Source organism: Enhydra lutris, unplaced genomic scaffold (genome assembly GCF_002288905.1).
Source record: "Enhydra lutris kenyoni isolate GAN:26980312 unplaced genomic scaffold, ASM228890v2 scaffoldscaffold20, whole genome shotgun sequence".
Taxonomy (NCBI): Eukaryota; Metazoa; Chordata; class Mammalia; order Carnivora; family Mustelidae; genus Enhydra; species Enhydra lutris.
In genome coordinates, this window is record NW_019154104.1 from 14,616,111 (window position 1) to 14,630,486 (window position 14,376).

The 14,376-nt window shown below is 39.8% G+C and overlaps 1 pseudogene across 1 annotated transcript; it reads right to left on the minus strand.

Annotated features, from left to right (window-relative positions):
• Window positions 1–643: 643 nt before the first annotated feature.
• LOC111148749 lies at window positions 644–8,870 on the minus strand (annotated as a pseudogene). Its single transcript, XR_002640715.1, has 2 exons — window positions 8,781–8,870; window positions 644–1,571 (listed from the first exon to the last, which is right to left on the minus strand). The product of XR_002640715.1 is annotated as a neurexin-3-beta pseudogene (transcript).
• Window positions 8,871–14,376: the final 5,506 nt, after the last annotated feature.

Below are 14,376 nucleotides of genomic sequence, written 5' to 3' on the forward strand. Positions count from 1 at the left end.
TTTGTTTTGTTTTGTTTTTTCTTCTTCTTATGTCCAGTCATTCTCAAAAAATAAACAAAAACCCAAAAGCCATTTTTTTTTCCCCTCAGATCTTGAAAAGTTACACGTACACTGGCCAAAACCAGATAAGGGTGGGTTTTTTTGTTTGTTTTCGTTTTTAATTTTTTTCATTTTTTTGTTTTTGTTTTTTACATAATTAAACCAAAAGAAAAAAAACATCGTTACAGTCAAGCTTCACAAACATCATTACAGACTCACTTGGAGTTATAGAACAAGTAAGCCATGAAGTCTTCTACCTTGGGTGAAAAGTCCTCAAGAGAAGGAAGCTTCCAAGTCCGCGAAAGTGGGGGAGCCATCGGCTTGCTCCAGAGCGCAGAGTGTGTGCTTTATGATACAGCAGGGCAGAGAGAATGTTCTGTCTCCGAGCAATGACTGAATCAAAGCAGCCATGGCTGAATTTTATAGGTAGGTACATCTTTGTGTGCGTCCTTTTTAAAAATGGTTTTCCCCACCGTAGTCATGGTACACCCCATCTCATAGTAATCACAGTTCTGACATCTGTGAAATTCATTTTCCAAGTATTTATAGATGTATATAGAAATAATTCTGTGTCATAAATTCACGTGACTGTGAGCGGTGTCATTTTTACACGTAATACTCCTTGTCCTTGTTTTTCTGTTTCTTGTGGCCGCTCTTCGAGCTCTGCTGCTTCTCCTTGATGAGCGTGCCGTTGCTCTGGGCCGAGTTGCTGATGTAGTTCCGCGTCTCGTCCACTTGATAGGACCCCTCGTCCCTGTTCCTGTACTTGTACATGGCATACAGGAGGATCAAGATGCAGAGGGCAGCAGCAGCCACAATGCCGACGACCATCCCTGTTGTACTGCTCGACTCCCGGATCACCTCTGAGGCCCCCGGAACCCGTCTGACTCCCGGCTCTGTGGGGTTTGCTGTGGGCACATTACGGAACATGGGGGAAGTAATTAGTGGGCTCTTCAGTTTGGTGCTGTCTAGCTCATAGGCAGTGGGCAACGGAGGCAAGACTATATCAGGCTGGGGTTTGAGATCACGGTTATTCATTTTGCCAGCTGGCAATTTGGGCACCATCCCAGACGAGGAGGAAGCTGTGAAGCGGATCAGCTCAGGGGACAAAGATGTGGTAGTAGTCCTACTAGTTTCGGAGACTTTGTTAGGTCTAAAGTCCTTGGATTCCCACTTGGGCGCATATGCTTTGTAGCCACCTTCGAAGATTGAAGTGGAAAGACTCTTATCTGTTACCAAGGAGAAGGTGGTGTAAAAATCTTCATCATCAGTAGGGGGCAGGTTAGAGTCAAAGGTTTCCCCTGAGCCATACCCAGATATCACCAAGCCATCATCATCACAACCATCGCTGCCTTGGTCCGACAAGCAAGGTAACCCCGCCTCAGAGGTCATGGACAGGGAATCTTTGGTGGTCTCAATAATGGTGAGGAGGGGGCGGAAGGTAGGGGGGAGTGTAATGGAAGGTGCACGAGTAGCAATAGGAGGGGTAGCTAAAGGGTCTTCTACAAGAAGAGGGACAACTAATTCACCTCCTGGGATTAAAAAGAAAAAGAAAAACACAATTAGTATATTTGTAGATAGACACAATTCCTCGTCATTCTCAGTGACTGTATTTCATAGGTTAGGCATCAGAAATTACAACAGAATGACCTCGGTCTGCATATGGATCCTTTCTTGTTGTAGCCTGATCATTCTAAACTGGCTTATAGCCCATTATATGCCTCTTGCCACCAAAATCTGAAATCCCTAGGTGTTAAAGATACTCTCAAGTAATTATTTAGCTAGAGTTCAAGTACGCTGTTTCCAGGATCTGCTCACAAGATAATGACATTCCATGTTACTGTTGGCAAAAACGGACTATCAGAATTGTGGGTGTGCGTGCGTTCATGCATGTGGTTAATCCGGGAGCCCTAGCATTTCTTTATTATTATTTTCTTGGGTTTCTACTTACTTGTCCTGTGAGGATGAGCGTGATGCATTTCTCCATGTCCCAGAGATCAAGATCAGTGAACAAAAAAGACTGTCTTTAGTACTTTAAGCTACTTTTATTAACATTTATCAATTTCAGTCTTCATTTACTGTATGCTAAGTGAGGGGGAACCTAGTAGAGGTTGAAATTGAACTGTTCATCTAACAAACCCTTTTGGACTACACCTTTCCAAAAATTCCCCATTAAATGACAACTCACCTGGCACTGATCTCATATTATGTTCAGGCATTGCTTTGATGCTCTATGCAATATACGCTGAGCTGGATACTATTTTTAAAAATACCCAGACTAGATACCCATGCCTTGTGGAAAATTTAGATTCAGAAACGTAGAGATAGCCAAGGAAGGTTTTAAAATTGGCAATTCTTGTGCCACCTGGGTGTCTCAGTTAAGCGTCTGGCTTCGGCTCGGGTTATAATCTCAGGGTCCTCAGATCAAGCCCCTTTCGGGCTCTGCGCGCGGCTCAGCAGGGAGTCTGCTTCCCTCTCCCACGTCCTCTGCCCCTTCTTGTTCTCTCTCTCAAATAAATAAATAGAATCTTAAAAAAATTAAAATCAGCGATTCTTATCTAGAGTGTGAAAAATAAATTGGTTTACCCGCAGACTCGAGTTATTGCACTTATAAACATGTGGACTAGGCCAGGAAGGAAAGTTCAAAGTGGTTCAGTAAATCATAGTGTGTTGCGAATCATGGGTACCACAAATATTCTGTGGTAGGTATTACTCACCTAATTGTAGGGCCACGTTTATTACTCATGTACGTAAGCAAGATAATTGAGGTCTCTTTACAGTGTTATTTTTCAAACAGAGAAAGAATCTCCAGAAGTCACAGTTATCTCCTCATTGAATTTATTCCAAAAATGTATTCCAGCTGTTTTAAAGAAAAATCCTCTAGCAGGGACGGAATGATGTTTTCCAGTCCCAGTCTGTCAGACAGGTGAGTTGCTAACAGGATATGATTACTGAGCTGGGTCATTAAGCACTCAGCCAGGTGTGATGCTCTTGTGTGTTCTGCCCTCCACAGTAACTGCCTTGATGGGATGGTTGGTGTTCGAACATCTATTGTCAGATAGATGTTCAGCACTTGCTGAAGTGCCCCTTATGGGTAACAAAGTCAGACTCGTGTCTCACAACTGCTAAGTTCCAGGTGGACCAGCCTTTGAGCTTGCATGGTCTTTCCAGGTTCTTCCTACAAAGACTGACTCACAAATGAGAACTCTCCTGCTCAGCTTTCCATACTTTATATCTTTTTTTTTAAAGATTTATTTATTTAGTTGTTTGACAGAAATTACAAGTAGGCAGAGAAGCAGGCAGAGAGAGAGAGGAAGGGAAGCAGGCTACCCGCCGAGCAGAGAGCCTGACGTGGGGCTTGAACCCAGAACCCCGGGACCATGACCCAAGCCAAAGGCAGAGGCTTAACCCACTGAGCCATCCAGGTGCCCCAATACTTTATATCTTTAAAAACATTTCCTGTGCCTCAGTTGGAACTGCTGAGTCTAACCGGCCCCGATTGCAGCTGTGCTAAGAGAAGGGTGTGCCAGGAGGAAGGCTGTTGCGTACCTTCAGAGCACCTGAGAAGAGCCGTTTGTTCCCATGTCAGACGCTTTACTCCAGAATTAGCCAGTAACATTGTGTTATGCAGAGAGAAATGGAGTTGGGGAGGGTGGCAGTAATGGACATAATGTATCTTTGGAAGGCAAGCGGTCATCTCTGTCCTACCTGGTAATGTTACCATATGTAGGGAAATAACAAATGAACTTGAGAATTTCAAGATGGTATTTTGGGCTATGTGCTAACCCTAAGCTGCTTTCTTCTAGGGCTCAAGAGTTTCAAGCTACTGAGTGAAATGATCTTCGCAGATTTGTCAAAGCTTCAGACTTGCTTTACTGGACCACTGTGAGGTTTGGTTTTGTTTTGTTTTACATTGTGAACATATATAATTCATATATCTTGCAGCATATTTAATGAATAATATAAAACTTTTGCTAGTTTTTATAAATGGAATTTGGAGCACAGAGTTCCCTAAAGGTAAGCCAGTCGTAAAACTAACCCTGAGTTTACTTTTCACCTTATTCTTCTGGGGGCGGGGGGAAAGGGTGTGTGGCAATTGTTAATATTTAAGGTGACCCATGGAAAAAGGCCGTGTTTAAGGACAAGAAGGGCTATGAGAAGAGAAGGCCTATGATATGTGTTTGAAGGTTCCCTAGAGATTACTCAGGGACGATTTCACTTTCCTTCAGAGAACAAGACAGGACTTTTTTTTTTTTTTTTTTTTTTTTTAACCCATCTCACCTAGAATAAAAGTTTAGCTTGTGTGTTCTTTTCTGGCACAAATACTGAGAGTCCTCTGTTCCTTAGGACAATGATAAAAATCTGCCCCATGTATATTAAGCAGAGAGGGAGCTGGGATAAAGGACAAGGAATATCATTCTGCTAAAAGTCAAAAGCCTGGTACAAAACATTTAAATATAAAGGCAAATCGTTAACTAGGGTGCTGGTGTCCCTCAAGTGAGATTAAGATTACCGCCTTCATAATTACACAGTGGCATTCATTTGCAATTTTAGTGTACCATCTGGGACACCCAACTGGTGTCTTAGATTTGCCTCCGTTCCCCCCCCCTTCTTCCAATCCTAGCTAAAGCTTCTGCAGTGTCTTTGTTGTCAAAAGTCTACAAAATCCACAAACTGTTCAATCTGCAGTTGAATTGCCCCCCCTTTCCTTTGCTATTCACTTCCCAATTCAACACCTTTTAACCTCTCTTGGATTAAAAGAAAATGAGTAGAAACCATCATTTTCATAATGAAGTGGAGAGACGTAAAGCTCACCAGTTCATAAAAGCTTCTAAAAGGTTGGTGAGCCCTTAAGTGACATGATAAGACCTTACTTTAAAATAATGGGCACACCGCTATTTCAGAGTTTAAATAAAAGGACCTGTCTAAATTACTAAGATTCAGTTTTCTTTGCCATTTTTGTTAATAATCCTGGCAGCAGTGATGAGAAAAAAAATAATAAATGAACCCCCTTGCCAGGGAAGAGTGAGCCCCAATTCTGGTGGTAGGTTCATCAGTGAAAAGGGAGAAAAGCGTTCATAGTCTACTCCCTTTCCTGGTGTCTTAAGATACTAAAGAAAGTCTTCAGTTTAAAGTGAAGTCAGCTGGGCCATGGGAATTGTTACAAAGGGGAATTACAGTGAAAATGAGACGGAAAATTCTAGAGATGTATAAATGCACAAGGTTCCTGGGACAGGTGTGTGAGTTGGTGTGTGTAATCAATTTTAATATCAAATTCCATCTTTAAGATTTAGGATGATTATAGTGTCCTGGGGATTTCCAAGGGCACACATCCTTTGATATGAGGAGATGAAGGATACATTTCTCCCATGATTAGATCCTTAAGAGAAATAACTTGGGTTATAGAGAGCTATTTAAGATTTCATGTTTATTTGTTTTAATCTAGAATGATTCCCTCAGAAATGCTGGAACAGCGGATGATACTTTTTTTTCAGTGCCCAAAGACTATGGAGTCAGGGATCTACCAGATGTCTATGCTTATAAAAGTATTCACTGAAGCAACAAGCCTAAAATCATAGGGGGTTACAGGCAGAAACCCTGCACTGCAGGCCATCCACACCCTAATTTCCTATTCCATTCCCTGAATTCTTCTTTGGCTTGGAATAAGAACTACCTATATTCCTTAACGTTAGCATTTTAAATCAGGAACATATACCCCTTTTTGACAGGGTTGTGCTTTTCTTTAAACTAGAGAGATCACTAGGGATATAAAAGGTCTATTTTAGCCCCGAAGGCTGCCCTGCTTTTTTGCTTTATGAGTGTATTTATAGATATATAATTCATGTGTCTAGGGCTGATACCCAGCAAAAGGGGCTCTCTGCCATCGAAAAAGACAGTGTATTAAAAATTTAATAGAACTTTTCTGAACTGTGAGAATGTTGCAGGTGATGGTGGATGCAGTGGGTCATCTAAAAAAAAAAAAAAAAACACAGGAGCAGCATGAAATTTCAATGTGGCTCCAACCTTTGACTCTCTGGAGATATTTGAGTCTAAGAAGTCACAAAAATACCAAACCAATTACACCAAAGAGCCAGACTGAGAGAGGACACCATGCTCCAGTTCCTCGAATTTCTTTTATGTCTATTTAGGTTCCTTACTTCACCTCTTATTTGCATTTTTCTAGTTCTCTGCTGAGAAATTCACCTAATAAGGAAAAATCATGCTTCCCCCTGCTACATTAGTTGGTGAATGATATTCACCTCATTATTTGGTGCCAAAGCAGCATGTGCATGTAGCACAAAAATCTCCTGAAGCTTGCAGTCCCTGTCCACCTTCAGAAAAAATAGCCGCAGACAAACATGGCAGAATCCCAGGGAGCAGACTCCAGAGAAACTCAAGGGTCTCGAAGGGGCTTTTTAATAAGATGAGACTCTCTAAGTAGGACTTCTTCCCCCCCTAGTTTGTCTGAAATGGATTTGATTCTGAAAGGCTATGGATTCTGTTTTTCAACATATGCCCGGGAAAGATGAGAAGCCTCTGGATATCATTCTGTGTTGTAAAATAAGGAATGTCAAGTGGAGTTTTTCATTGACCTATTGAGTGAGAGATTTGCCACTGGAGTCCCTCATACTCAGGCTGGCATCCCAGCTCCGTAGCTTACTAGCTATGAATTTGGTGAGAGTTCTTAAACTCTCTGAAGAATGGCAATGACAACTTATTCTATCTCAAACCACCAGTGTGAATAATAATAATAATGCACGTTAATGTTAATTTTAATGCATATTAAGTATTTAGCACAAAACCCAGTGTTACTCCAAAATGCTATTACCAGTATTATTTCTACTAACATTTTGGACCTGTAGATACTGAAACCATTGATTGCATCCTTCTGACTTTTTTTTCTTTTTTTTTAACGGAGTAGCCTCATGCTAAGGTACGAGTATAATAATATAGGTTCTACGTTATTGAGGCTATTTTATTTAATTTTTTTTATTTTTATTTTTTTAAACTTCTTTTCAGTGAGGCTATTTCAAATGCAGACTTGGAAGACTGATTTATAAGAATTCTAAGAGCCTGTTTAAAAAAAAAAAAAAGATTACCCTTTTATTAAGTTGACCTATGGATAGCTTCCACAACAAAAATAAATTCTATTAAACAAAATAACATCCCACTTAGGAAGTTCTTGGTTTTAAACCCAAAATATCATCCAGCACATGAAACAATATAAAAGTCATATGAACTGAGAGAAAGCCCGTTCACAAAAGCTTCTGGGTTGGAAATGTATCTGTTAACCACTGTATAGTCTATTTCTATAATAGTTTCTGATAACACAATACCTGAAATTAAAGTGAAACAAGTAATCTCTTTATTTAAAAATTGTATAGCACTTCTTACTGATCCTGTGTTCCCAAAGTGCATAAGGCAACATTAACCCAAATACCTTTAAGGTTGGGATGTTCTCACTGCTAAGGTCACACAAAATGGCAGTACCTACCGACCTGAAAGGTTTCCTAAATAAAACTTTAGATGTGATAATCATCATGTTTCTTCTTGGTAGAATCCTTTTAAAGTTTACCTGATTAAATCCAGGAGAGAAATAGCAACTATTAATAAAAAGGGAAAAGGGGAGGGGAGGCAGAGAGAGATTGGGACATAGGGAGGAAGGTGGGAGGAGGAGGAAGAGGTTAGAAAGGCAGAGAGATTGGGAGATAGGCAGGGTGGGGGTGGGAGAGGGAGGATGAGGGAAGGAGACGGTGAGGGAGAAGGAGAGAGAGAGGTAAAAGGAGGCAGAAGGGGGCAGGGAAGGAAGGAGAAGAAGGGAGAGGGAAGATGAAGGAGAGAGGGAATGAGGGAGAGAGATAGGAATGGAGGCAGGGAAAGAGGGAGAGGCAGGGAGAGAGAGCAGGAGGGAAAGAGAGAGGCAGGTAGGGAGTTGGGGGGGAGAGAGAATTGTGTACCTTCTGTGTATATATGTGTGCTTTCACCAGTACTTAATTCTATACAGTGGAAGGCATCATCAGAGGACAACACTCTAAACAGAGGGGATTCTCCATGCCTTCATTCTCAATAAAATTGATTCCGTAGTCTGCGTTGCTGGTGATGGCATAATCCTGGATAGCCAAACTACCATAGTCACTTGAGAGTATCTTAATTTCCCTTTGCTGAAGGAAAACACAATAAAGGACTGATGTCCCTAAATGTTTTCTGAGGAGTTAAATGAGGATGTATTACCACTGATAATACTTGGAGTTAACTCACTTTCTTGTAGGGGGTCGGGGCCTCCCATAAGCTGAGAGCATTTTACTATCCCACTGTAAAGCCTACCGTTACTTTCAAGGCTTTAAGGTTGGTTCAGGCAAAGAGGCGAGGCTTCCTTTGGATGGTAAGAACAACTCACCCACCCCCTTCTACCAAAAGTAGAGTTCACATTGATCATTAGAAGCAATTCAGCACAGAACATAACAGTGAAAATTAAGCAGAGGGACACAAATGAAATAAAATATTTCGTACTGTCTTCAAATCATATAGTAGAAAATAAAACCAACATAGGGCCAAAGTAAGCTAGAGGAAAGGAGAGCAAATAACATTGACCAGGCATTCACAGTATAATGACAGGGGGGGAAAATAAAGTAAAAGCAAATAAAAAATAGAGGCTGTTTTTGGAAAACAAAGAAAGAAACCATTTCCATAAAATAACTTAAGTGAAAAAAGCATACCGTATTAATTTATAGTCAACTTACATCAACAAATTGCCCGCATGTTTTTTGGCATGAAAGAAAAATTTACAAAAGAAAGTTGTGTAAGAATGCTCTTGGACAAATAGAATTGCCACATTCTTGTAACTTGCTTTTTTGTCGTCACTTCTTAAAAATCTTTTGAGCAAAATGTCTAATTTTTCAAATCTAATAATTTACAACAGAGGATGATACAGGGAGGCAACAACACATACATCCACACCACATAACATGAAAAGAAAAAAAAAATCTGCACTTCAACAAAGTTTTACTTTGAGGGGCTTGGGAGGGCATTGATTCTGAATTTGAAATAATTCCAATTGCGAGGATTTAAAAAATTAATAAAAAAAAACCTGTTTACTTTTTTATAATTTGCCTTTCAAAAAAAAAATCTATGACTCTGGAGGGTTTTGAATGAACTTCTGCACTGATAGAGGTTCTCAGATATATATTTAATTTTTAAATATTTTTGTCTTTTTGACAAGTTTTAGATTTCCTTAAGGGGATGGATGACAGCACATAAATTTGAACAATGCTGAAGAAAGGGGGGTATGGAAGGTGCCAAGAGGGGAGGGTCGTATTTATGAGTGTACTACACAAGAGATGATGATGATGAGGGTGAATGTGTAAGTGAGTCGCCATGTCCATGTAAGGGCGGCACGGAGTGATCTAGCTGCATTAGAGCTTCTGGCTGTAAGGAAGGGATGGGCAATATACAAAAACAAATGAGCCTACACATGCCCATCTACAGAAATAAAGAACAGAACTCTAACACAATCTCACACACCCTAAGCTGCAACTTCTTCAACATGCAATTACTCCAAAAATCATTACAGTGTCATTAAATTAGAGTTTCAAATAATAAAAACAGTTACACTTCTTTCCTACTCAAAGTAGCCAAAATACATAAAATAATACTAATAATAATGACCAAAAGATTAAAAGCAAAAACAAGGAGACTAGATTTATGCATTCAAGTTGAACAACTTCACCAGCAGCCACACAGCCCCATCTAGAGTCAGTGAGGGAAGGGGGTTAGAGACTTGCAGAGGTGATGGAAAGGCAAGCCTGTATGAGGAGCCCACTTGCTGGGTTTCTAATCACTATCCTAGAGAACAAGGGTGCTGTCTGAATGACTTCATCTGTCTTCCCCCCGCCACCCCTGCTGCATGGGATTCCCAGAGAGAAGGCGCTAATTCGAAAGATGTGGATGTGGAGATTCTGCCGCTGAAGTTGTTCCACATTTAAAGAGGGAGTGGGGAAAAATTGCAGAAAACAATTCATCACTTTTTTCTCATAATTTTGGATAAAACCAAATCTAAAGTTAAAGATCTAGCAATTCAAAGAAACATATTGATATATATATATAGATATAATACAAAAAGCACTTATTCCCAAAGAAAAAGGGAGAAAAGAACAAAAATATTTTTTTAAAGAAAAAAAGTATTGCACACACTTTCAGAGATGAACAACCAGATGCACACGCTGAGGAGGCACAGACAGAGCAATAAGGGGACACTTTTTTTTTTTTTTTTTGCTTTTCTGGCTTATTGATTCCCCTTTTGGTGATAGCCAAAATTAAAACCAAATTTTGCATTTTCTTTAAAAAGAAATTTTGCATTTTCTTAATTTTTTTTTTGTTTTGCTTCTTTAAAAAAAATAAAAAGGGCGTGCAGTCTGGATGTACGTCATAAGTAGACATTTGAAAGAGAAGAAAGTGGCTCAGACTGACAAATGGGTAATCTATTCTTTAACTGTAGGAATGGTAATCAAATTAATACATGCTTAAAGTAAGTTGCATTTAGGGAAAGTAGAAAAACAGAACAGCAAGCTAGGGTTGGGGAGAGGTCAGCAAGACAAAACTGATCTGGGGGTGGGAGGAAGGTACGGGACTTAGTCTCATGCCTTTCCAGTAGGGGCAAAGGGCATCGTGTGGCTTTCTGCCAATTACAACAAGGAAAAGAGGTGCACACGTGTATGTATGTTGTGGGCTGAAGTAAAGCCTGTAGTGGCAGGAACTGAGGTAAAAATACATATGAGTTTGTGGTTCTGCTCTAAAAAACTTATCCCATATTCATTCATAGACTTGGCATATTTTGTTAGTCATAGAGCAGTTATAACTGCATTGTTGCCTATGAGTTTTCTGGAGTTTTGCCGAATTGACAGGGTACCATAAGTGACAATAAGGTGTTCATAGAATGAGCCTGATAAATCAAATAGCAGATAGATCAGTAGAGATCTCTATTAGTAACAGGGGCAAACCCCCTCTCCACTCCAAACACAGTGGCACAGTGCCAATATCTGTAAAGTACAGGATAGTCAGGAAATGAGCATGGTTTACTCCAAGTCCACTGGGGGGAACTATACCAGTCTTCTAGAGATCATGTGGGAAACAAATGTTCCATCCAATCTATATAGAGAAAAATGGAAAAGAGAGAGGGAGAGGAGGAGAGTGAGTGGCTAGGGGAGAAGGGGGAGAGAGAGAGTGAGTGTGTGTGTGTGTGTGTGTGTGTGTGTTTAGAAATGGCCTCAGCCTCTACTGGAAGAAATCTCAAGAGTTATATTCAATATTATATCCCTGTGGGAACATTAATGTCCAACCAAGGACTTGGAAACCCAGGCAGGCAAACCACAAAGGTAAGACACTTGAGAGCACCTGGTTCTCACACAATCCTAGTCACTCCTAGGAACTTTTCTGGGTGACTTTGACAAAAAGAAATAAATTGTGAGGATGTGTCAGACTTTGGCCCCCTCTGGGACGCCCCTTTTATTATTTTATTTTAAAATAATTATAGTAACGTGTCCCCCATGGGTCCGTCCGTACCAAGATTTTTAGTCTCTGGTTTAATAATGTTAATCATTATTGTAGGAACTTCACAAAGGGCAGCTGGGAGGTTTTAGAAGGAGGGAAAAAAAATCCCATTCATATAGGAAAAGAAAAACCCTTGTTGCCACTGATTTTTTTTTAAGTAATTATACTTTTAACATTGAATTTTATGGTGTAAGAAGACTCTAAAAATACTCAAATGGCCTCATAAGGCATCAAATGATTTCTGCAGAACAAAGTTTTGATAATACTCAAGTGGGCTGTTTTGGTTTTTGTTTTTTTTTCATAGGTAAATTTTTAAAGTAGGAAACATAACTGGCCTAAGTATGAGATTTAAAGAATAAGTTCCAGTATATACAGAGTCCTGGATAATAAGAGGTGTTAAGAGGGTGTTTTGAGGAGACCCATCAATTTGGGTGTCCTAGTTTTTTACTGAGTAATTTACCTATTTCAAAATAGCCTGTTTTAAAATTCACACAAGTATGACACATCACTTACATTCCAGAAATCACTGGTTGAAACAATCAAACATAGCAAAATTTATGGTTGTCACTTTGCAAATAAAATAAGTATTTTTTAAACCCATGGAAGCCATAGTTTCACTGAAGCCAACACAAACTCTAGTGCATAGACACTTTCATAATATGTCAGCCATAGTTACCTACACACGCTTGTTTGATTTCTAATGTAAGGTACAAAGTAGTATTGCTAGTAGTTCAAAATCATGTCCCAGCTTTATTTTCATCTTTCATCAGCTGTGTTGGGTTTTATCCTCAGTAACTACATAGTTCTGTTACCTATGTCTCTACTTGCTGGGTGTGCAGAACGATTTACAATTATGCCTGCCATTGAGAACAAATAATACAATAATTTGACCTGAAATAGCATATTTTGATGCAACCTTTTTTTTTTTTAATCCCACTGTGTCCAAATAACCCTGTCTAAATGTAAAGTCAGACTTTTAAAACCATCAAATGCAGTAAGATGGAATTCCACTGGTCAGAATTCACCTTGAGGAGTGTGCTTGTTTCAAAGACAAGTTTCTAAACTGCTTGGAGTTGTGTTTGATGCCCTCCAAAGACACACTGATATAACTCAAACCGCGGACCTTTCTCTTTGGGAGAGCGGGTCCTACTTGCGAACGGACATTGTTTTCTGTGTGTACAGGTGAGGCCCGAGAAGAAGACCTGAATGAACTACTTTGTATAACCGCAAACATTTTAAATTTCTGAGGGAAAATAGTGGAGAGAGACAGGAAGAGGCGGCAACCCTCATGGGAGTCTGGTTGCAATTCCAGGAAAAGAGTTAAACCATTCCAAGTAGGGTGGGTAACAGAAAAGTCTGGAGAACAAATACCTACTGAGGATTTTCAAGGTTTTTGTGTTAGATCTATGAGGTAGATCTCCTTTCTGTCCCTCCTACGGCAAATACAAAAACATTTCACTGATTGCTATTCTATATGTCCATGGGAAGAAGGGAGGGATTCTTTCAGGATAATCAATGGCTCAGTTCTGAATCACAGTTTGGCCAAGAATAAAAATGGAGCCTCTAAAATGGATATAGAATCCAGGAATATGGGAAAGGCTGTCATCTGTGTTACAAAATGATCCCTGCATATGCTCTTGACGTCTCACAAGCTCTTCCTCAGACTTAAGGAATGGGGTGAAGGGGTGAAGGGGGTGAAGAAACCTGCTTCACTGAAATATGGTATTGGTTCTAAGTAAAAAGTTTAACCTTTTTTTTTAATGGTGAACAAAAATGCCCCAAGTAAAAAGCTCATGTACTGTCTGTTCCCAAACTCAGTTTCTACACATCATTAGAGTAGATAGGGAGAGACCGAAAAATCAAGAGATGGGGAGAGAGATAAATTAAGCTTCCAAGATGGACAAGAGAGTCCAGGACACCATCAAGCCCAATATTCAGAACTGTATTTCTGTATTAGTGATCTGCTTGCCCAGTTTAGAGTAACTTTTCATACTTAAGTGGATGAGAACAGATACAACATTACAACATTACAGTGGGTAGCGTTACATTTTAAAACTAGTAAGATAGAACATTTATTGTGGAAGGACCTTAATGATTTCTTTCCCTATATTCACATAATCCTCTACTTGAGCCTTAATTTAGTTCCCACCATCTCCATTCTTGTTTGTGAACCTGCTGTGCCCTGCAGAGATTTCTGGTGACTCCCGACACTCCGTTGCACTCCATTTGCTTTCTTCTTAGCCTCAACTTGACTCTAAGGACTTTAGTGCACACATGGAATCTTTATCTTTATTTGCCTACAACTAGAATACTAATAACCAATCAAACATTTCCGGACTGAACTAATGAATGAGTAAATCAGTTAATATGTTTAATTGCAATTTTTACCCTCTCCCCCCCACCCCTGCCAACTAGGCTATAGCTTCCATAAAGGCATTAAAATCATGCATCACCACCATGACTTGCCTTGCGCCTGGAATATGGGATAGAGCATATAGGATAGAGATGTTAGGGTCAGGAGACCTAAGGTCCAGGGTTGGATGTGGTGCCCACTATACTGGCCTCTTAAGAAACTGAATAAGTCAGTTAACCTCCCTGAGTCAGTGTCCTCACCTATAATAATGGAGATTATGATGTTTGCTCAATTAACAGACCTCACAGGATAGGTTTATAGGACTAATAAGAATTTGAATGTGAAAGTGTTTATAAATTCTAAAGGGCTTTCTAGATGTTACTATTGTTTTCAAAGCCGACGCCATAGCATCCGCTGTAAAATTAGGGTTTCATATT